The sequence below is a fragment of the Manacus vitellinus genome, unplaced genomic scaffold, assembly GCF_001715985.3.
Source record: "Manacus vitellinus isolate BGI_N305 unplaced genomic scaffold, ASM171598v3 scaffold_37_pilon, whole genome shotgun sequence".
NCBI lineage: Eukaryota > Metazoa > Chordata > Aves > Passeriformes > Pipridae > Manacus > Manacus vitellinus.
This window is the reverse complement of record NW_021940517.1, coordinates 4,026,421-4,035,205: the sequence shown is the minus strand read 5'-3', so window position 1 is coordinate 4,035,205 and position 8,785 is coordinate 4,026,421.

Genomic DNA, 8,785 nt, shown 5'->3' with positions numbered 1-8,785 from the left:
TGACCATTTAGTGTGCCTATTTGGCTAAGCATTCCAGTCATTTTAATGACTCTTGGACAAAGTGTGCTCGTTTCTTTTGCTTCAGCTTAAAACCAAAATAATTTTATTCAAGGCAGGAGTCATGTGCTCCTAGTAAAAATTGGCTCAGTAAACACTTTGCTGAAAGTTTCCTTGGTGACACAAAGACACCCTGTAATTTGTAGGGGATTTTTCTCCTTCCCCTTTCAGGGAGTGTATCTTTAGATTAAATCATCAGATGAACATATTTTTAGCTTATTAATGGATACTTTTGTAATATTATAATGGATATTGCAAATAACTAGCAGTGGAAACAAAATACCAGATGCAGCAGAAAGCTTCTTCAGGTGAGAGCTGTCTATCCTGATTAGGTATGACTTATCAACAAATGTACAGAAGACCGTCTCAGCACTCCTGGAACTACCTGCTCACCTAACTGGTTAAATGTGCTGATAGTATCTGTGAGGTTATGGTTATCTAATGCAACTTCCAGACAGAAGCTAACAGCTAACCTGGGCCAACATCTTCTCCACTTACCCTATTTCAACCCCTCAGCCATAATGGAACGTGACAAGGGTGGCTGACAGCAGAGTCAGAATCATTTAGGCTGGAAAAGGCATGCAAGACTCATTGAGTCAACCTTTGACCAATCATCACCTTGTCAACTATACTGTGGCATTACATGCCATGTCCGGCCTTTTTTTGAACACCTCCAGGGATGGTAAGTCAACCACCTACCTTAGCAGTCTGTTCCAATACTTAACAACCCTTTTCATGAAGAAAATCTTCCTAATGTCCAGCCTGAACCTCCCTTGGTGCAGCTTGAGGATATGTCCTTTCATCCTGTCACAGTTGCCTGGGAGAAGAGTTTAACCCTCATCTGGCTACAACCTCCTTTCAGGCAGTTGTAGAGAGCAATAAAGATGTCCCTTGAACCCCCTTTTCTCCAGGCTAAAAAACCCCACCTCCCTCAGCTGCTCCTCAGGGGACTTACCTTCACCAGTTTTGCTGCCCTTCTCTGAACTCACTCTAGCACCTCAATGTCCTTCCTGAACTGAAGAGCCCAAAAAGCTGGATATAATACTTAAGATGTGGCCTCACCAGTGCTGAGACAGGGACAATCACTGCCCTGGTCCTGCTGGCCACGCTATTTCTGATACAGGCCAGGATGCCATTGGCCTTCTTGGCCACCTGGGCACACTGCTGGTTTGTGTTTATCTACTGTCGACCAGTATCCCCAGGTCCTTCTCCACTGGGCCACTTTCCAGCCACTCTTTCCCCAGTCTTCAGCATTGCATGGAATTGTTGTGACTGAAGTGCAGGACCTGGTGCTTTGCCTTATTGAACCTCATACAATTGTCCTTGGCCCACCAATCCAGACTGTCCAGATCCCTCTGCCCAGCCTTCCAAACCTCCCGCAGATCAACACTCCAGCCCACCCTACTGTTGTCCACAAATTTACTGAAGGTGCACTCAATCCTCTCATTCAGATCACCAATAAAGATAATAGGATATTAATAAAGATATTAAATGCATTAATCTGAGTGAAATGTAGGTAGGAACAGCAGCCAAATGACTGCATAACTCATCATCTTAGTTACTATTTCTCTGCAGATAAATTTAGTTTCACACCAAGATAGAATCTACTTCTTTGGTGCATGGTAGGATATGTCTAGGATGTGTTTCTAAAATAGTGTGACATCTTCTGCCATTTAAGGCCACAGATTAGTACAAGGAAAAGCACTGAGGAAGCTTCAGAGCAGAATTACCCATTGATCTGAATAAGAATGGCATCTGCAATTATTCATGCTGGGACAAAAGTCACAAAAACCATTAATCCTCACGCTTCAGGACATAATTGAGCAACAACTGGAGTCAGAAATAATTTTCCTCTATGACAGAGCATTGCACAATTTTTTGTATTAGAGGGTTTTATGTCTACATTTGAGATGGCTGGCACCAGCACAGTTGAAGACAGAAGGTCAAATTAGATGGTCCTCTGGTTTGTTCTGTAGCACTTATTATGTTTGTACACTGATACAATCACTGTAAAAATTCCAAGCTGTCTTGGGCATCATGTAGGCGATAATGGCTGCTTCTTCATTCTCTTTTTTGCATCTGCTTTGGATAACCTGGAAATTAATACCAGTTTAGTCTGTGGTTAAATCTTATACCAACAAGTAGCAAAATAAGGATATGGAAGTTCAAGAGACCATGAAACAAATAAACATCTTCCATATCAGCTTTACTTTTACATTATTCATTTACAGCAAATATCCTCTATTAGGAAGACTCCTCTCAGTTAAAAAAAAAAAAGTTCCAATGGATTTAGCATCACTTCAGTGTCTCACAGTGAATAATATCTCTATGACTAGCTCTCAGGTAAACTGCTTGCAGGATTCCCATGAACCACAAAATGGAAATGATGGGATTGAAAATTCAGATAACAATAAGTAATCTAAATATAACAGTTATGGAGGTTCAGTACTGCACTCTGCTCATCCTAAAAGAAAACCTTGGTGATGTTAGTTGTTTGGCTAATTCAGTACACAACCTTATATGAGTTAGAAAGGCAAATTCAGAGCTAGATGATTTGATTCATACTGATAATGCAAGGAAATAATGAGAAAAAAGAAACAACAAAACAATCTCCCCCTGATATTTCCAATCTTGCAAACTGTGTAAGGTTTTAGGATTTACATTGCTGCTCTTATTGAGACAAGGAAGTTACAACTTGTTCTGAACACTACCACAGTAGGAAAATTCTCAAATTCTGTTCCACTTCATGCTCATAATTGAACACTTCTTTTAATTTAAGCCTGACTTTTTCTCTGTCTTGTCTTGATGGTAGCAACCAGGCTCACTTGCTGCCCAGCGTAAGCACAAAAAGGTGGATGAAGTCAGAGGAAAGCTCTGTAATCATCTAGTATAATTTCAATTTGACTGTTTTAGTCTCTACAGTTGCTTATTCAAGTGTTACTTGGCTTTTGTTCTGCTTCTGAAGGGTAAAATTCAAATCTGTGTAGATCATAGAATTTTTCTAATAAGAAAGAATACCTCTGAAAATATTTATTCTTTGGAATATATATAATAATATATTATGGTATATTAACGCAGGGGATGTCTTTGCTTTTTCTGAACAGGGGAATTTTAATCCACAGAAAACACCTATATTTATGCAAAATGTACATCCTATTATCACAGTAATAGATATGAAAGAAAATCTATACTATAGAAAGTTATTTACTAAGGAGTTTCTGAGTAGCTTGAAGTGATAGAAGGCCAGGGTAAAGTGAAGCAACATGAATTTAAAGACATTTATTAAGTCTTCTTGTATTTGACTATCTCTTTTCAGTGGTTGAAATGAATAGAAAAAGAAGAAAAGAAATAAAGAATATTGCAAATAACATAGATGGTTCAGTCATAAATCAAGTTACTTTACATTTATATAAGGGACTATGTTCAAAGTATTTCCAGGAAAGCTACTCTGAAGGTCTAGAAATTGAGACTTAATTTGTATACTACTCTTCACATTTCCAGGTTTATGTTTTTCAGAATTGAATAGTTGATTCCTGGAAGAAAGACATTGAAAATTTAATTTTAGTAACCTTTAAAATAACCCATAGAGGGCATGTAATATAGATTATAAAAATATTTATACTATAAATTACAATTTCCAAACAAGTAATCTACAGAGAAAGACCGACTAAATATAATAATGTTTAAACAAAAATATCTTCCCCCTTTCTTTCTTTTTATCAGAGAAAATTAAAATTAAGGGAGAGAAAAGGAAAATTAAGGGGAAGAAAACTCAATAGCAATTTTTCTTTTTGTGTCCCCTATCCTCCTTTTTTTTTGGCCATTTGTGGGTATTCATGTCATCTGTTTTACATTAGATTGATATCTCTTAATATGTTCTCTAACCCGTTCTTATGAGAAATAAAGGGAGATTGCAAGTAATTGAGAAACATAAAGTCATTGGGAAGGGCATTATGTGGAAGGCAGGCACATTGTAAATCAGAAATTATAAGAAGTTTTGAAGATGTGGAAGAGCAAATCTAAAATGTTGGAAGTTCATGCTAAATGAAGTTTGGCTGTTTAATATCTGCATTATCTTCCTCAAAAAGTAACAAAAGAAGTAAAGTCAAGTTTAATGAAATTAAAAGAAGCCTAATTTATACCCAATAATTTATTTTATTTTTGCTTATGCTGACTTCGCAACACCACACTGCATAAGCCTCCATACTTTCCATAGTTCTTCATTTGCTCCAGGAATATTTTATTGCTTCTATGTAGTTTCTAATTATAACCTTTTAATTATAAGGTTAAGTTGCATCTCCTTAAACTGAGTTCTGGTGCATAACTAACTGCATTAAGTGATATCAGCTGGTTTGATTTAATTTATCTATCATTACTTCAGGGTTAAAAGGAGGCTTAAGCAGCTTGTATAGAAAAAGTCAGGAGTTTTCAAGGGGGGAAATTTAAAAATTTGACATTGAAACAGGTTCTCAGGCTTTTTAGAATACTTCAAAAAAACAATTTCCCAAAATATTCTGAAACCCAAGCCAGAGAGAGAGATGTACTAATGCTTGAGTGCCAGTTTCTCAAACTGACCAAGACTAGCTTATTACACCCATAGTTTATAACTTTAACTACTTGCATCATATTATTGATGCTTGCTGGAAGATTTCCTAACTACCTCAAATAAGCACATACCTTTAAAAAATCAAAGATACACTTTATGTGCAAATAAATATTTGAATTTAACATTTAAATAAAATGAAAAAAGTAAACAAAGTAACAGATGATTTAGGTGTTTTTTTTTAAATTCAGTTCTAATTATTTTCAGCATAACTCCATTGTACTGAAAACATAACTTTATTGAGTCCGGCACTGAAATAAGTGTCTTGAAAATACTTTCTAATTATGAAGAAGCACCCCTACAGAAATAGGGATGGCATCCTTTTTATTCCTCCATTTAGCCTTGATCACTAACACATTCCCCACAAGGCTGACTCTTACCCAAACCTGTACCAAAGTTCCAATTTGTAGTTCTTCCACTCTTAGTCTGTAACTCTTCACCGTGGTAACCCATGTTAATCACATTCACTGGGAAAATCAATCTGGCTTTAGCACCTGAAAATCATTCCTTCAGGAATTGGATTAGTTTTGTACTAAGGCCAGACATTAGTCTTAGAATTATAAAATCATGAAATGGTTTGAGTTGGAAGCAACCTGGATAAAGATCACTGAGTTCCAACTGCCCTGCCATGGGCGGGGACACTTTCCACTTGACCAGGTTGCTCAAAAGCCCATCCAATCTGGCCCTGTAAAAAATGTCTTGAATGAATGTAGTGAATAAATTTAAAATATTAGTTCCAATATATCTAAGGCTTTACATATCTACCTTCCTTCTTTTCCTAGGTCACTCCTACCTTGCCTCTCCCTATTCTGTAGTTTGACTTATCCTTAGCCCCAGGATTTGTATTCTGTATGTAAGAGATAGTATTTCATTGCTAAAATCAGACAGTTCTCTTTTGCCTTCAAGCCTGCTTGAACTGGTTTGAATAGACCACTGATGACTGCGAGTTAGAGTATAAACCAGTTGAGATGGTATTCTTTAGCTTCCTGCATACCAAACCCTTCTTGAATTAATCTTAATCGTAAAAAAAAATAAATCCTAAACTGAACAAAAATGTCATAAAGACATATGGAGCACATGATATTGCTAACTCAGAGCAGATTCAGAACTAACCCAATGCACATAAACAAGATGTCTTTTGGAACATGGTAAATAAATATTCCATTATATGGAAATTATTTAGTCGTGTGACATTAAACAACAGCCTTTTATGGAGTGGCTAATAGATGTGACAGTTATGCTAGGCCTCATTGAGATTATAGAAAATCAGTCAATAAAAAATATAGACTCTTCACAAGACAGATGATTTGGTTTCCTGTGTCAGAAAGTCAGAGATGTGCTTCAGAAGACTTCTGTTTGTCCTTACTTGAATTAACACATGTAAGCCACACTAAGAAAAGATCTAAAATTAATTAATTATGACTCTATGACCTTCTTTACAAAAGATATTGTGCATATCTGAAAAAAGTATGTAAAGACAGTTTAATGAACTCTATTTGTTATTTTACGTCTTGCTGTATCTCTGTAGCCATGTCCATGCTGAGCATCTTGTATAAGAGTTTTGTCATTGAAACAGCACTTCTACAACTGCTATGCTATTAGCCACATTGGTATATCAAAGGCAACTAGACTTTCATCATCTCTTCGTCTCATCCTTCTTGGAACCAGACTGGATGACACAGTGGGAAGGAGGAACAAAGATCACAGTTTTTATGTTCTTGACAGTATTTCCACAATTGTTTCTGCAGGGAGTGTTGTATTTCTAAATTGGGTAGAGAACTAAAAGCAGACAAGGATGTTCAGGTATAAGGGCCGTATCATTTGCTGGACCTCTGAGCTGGCTGAACATGCACCTTTCTAAACTGGGAGATATATAGCCTCATCACTATGACACTGTTACTCTGAGCCATCCTGCAGTCAGGCGCTTTCACAGCACTGGGGCTGGTGGTTGCATGTGTCTCCACTGACTTTGTAGGAGGTTTAGCATACAGATCCAAATTTTGTGACAGAGTAACTTGCTTTGGTCTTAACCGAATTCTCTTCTCTGAATGTATTTGTTCAGAGAAAATGAAACCTGGACTCATGTCTTAATTTTTCTGCATGTCCCATTTCTAATCTTTGCAAAAGGGACAGAATAGAGTAGGATTTTGATGAAGGAAAGGATGTTCATATATTTCTTGGTCTCAGCTCTTAGGATTAGCATGCATTGTAAGGAGGATGAAAATTGTTCACACATTGATTCTAAATTGCAGGACAAGAGGGAAAAAAAATCAAAACTGTGCTCTATTTTACAACCAACTGGCATAAATTTAAGTTTCCAAACGTAATATAAGTTACTGATGCACAAACACATTGAGATTAGTCTGAGCTCTGTTTATTTCTGGTGGAATGATGAAAACCATTGAGTGAAGGTCAAGTATCAATCTTAGTCAGCCACACTGTGGAGAAATAATTGCAGCTTCATTGATCCAACTCAATCCATCAGTCACGTGTACTGTCCTGGTAATTAAGCATTTAACAACCTTTGTTCTTCTGCCACAAAAGACTGTGGCAAAGCAAAGTTTGGATCAGGCTTCCTTGAAACAGAATAGAAAACTGGTTTTATGATTATTTGCAAAAATTAATTCCTTATTTTTGCAAAACGTGGTGAAGCAATTATGTTTTTCTGTACCACTGCCAAAAATGCAGCACTTCATTTTCCTCTGTTTTTTCTATGTAGGCATTTTTAAGTGAGAATATCTCCATAAGGGCTCTTTGTGTCTGTTGTGTCAATGATTTTTAAAAAAATGTAGAGTATGTGGGGTGGGATGATTATTGTAACAAGGACATCTATTGGACAGATAGACTGAGAGAAATTATAGAATTCCCAGCATTCATGGTTATAAAACTAAAATGGACATATTAAAATATTCATATTTGAATGAAAGCAATCCTTCTTTCCAGGTATATGGGGTAGAGACACAATTATACACGGATTTTGTTTTAATGAAATTTTTCATGAACTCCTTTTGAAAATATTCGAATTGAAAAGAGCTACTATAACCTCAGCAGAAAAACATTTGTTTGTTTGTTTGTTTCTGTTGTCATTTCTGTCTTTACTTGCTTCCATTTCTATTAGAGAAAACAAAAAAAAAAAAACCAAAATAAAATGAAATTGTGAAGATCTACTTCAAATGCACTCCTATCTCCTGAAGATGGAAGGAGTGGAAGATTTCCATCCATGTATGAGTGCCGTGTTTATTCAAACCATTTTTTTTCTTTGTGTTTCACATCAGTACCTTCAATCAGACAGTTCTAACAGAGTTTGCATATGAGTCATTCTAAAAATTGGTGGCTTGGAAACATGAATATGGCTTGATTTTTCAAATAATGTCACATCATTCCTTTTCATAAAATCAGCAATGTGTGCGTCCCTCCCTTTTTTTATTTTTTTATTATTATTTTGGTCAGGGAGGGGATGTTTCTTCATTTTTGTCGAAACAATGAAGTGTGTGTTCAAAATATCATTCTGTAAAAAAGACCTTGTCTCTGTGAAGGAAAAAGAGCTGGATGACCAAGCCAGTTTAGGTAGACTGGAAAGCTGAAAAGAATTGGGAAGAAACTACACATCAGATTTCATGAAACAAAGAAGCCAGGAAAAGGCTACAAAACCTGATGTAGCCATAGAAGGAGAGGGAAAGCTGGAAACTGACTACTTGCTTTAAAAGGGTTACAATACTGAGACATAAACACATCCTGCATTTTAGTTTTTTCATGCTGTGAAAGAGCTGTGATGGTATAAATGCTCTGTCTCTGGCTATGTGAGGATCCCCTTGCCAAAGAAGATGTGAGCCAGGGACTGAGTCGCTGAATGACAAACCTGGGGAGGTGAGAGCAAGCATGATCTGGAGAAGCATGAAACCGGGCATACACAGCAAATCTCAGCAACATGTGGGATGACATAACCCCAGAAGGAGGCTTCAGCTCAGTCAGCCTGGCTGAGAAGTCAGGAACCAGGGATCACAGGGAGGATCTAAAGTTATTTTTCATTCCACTGGCCTGGCCTGCAAGCTCCTTGCGGTACAGTACAGAAGTACAGGATGGGGTATTTGCATAATTATGTTAACAAAATATATTTGTCAAATC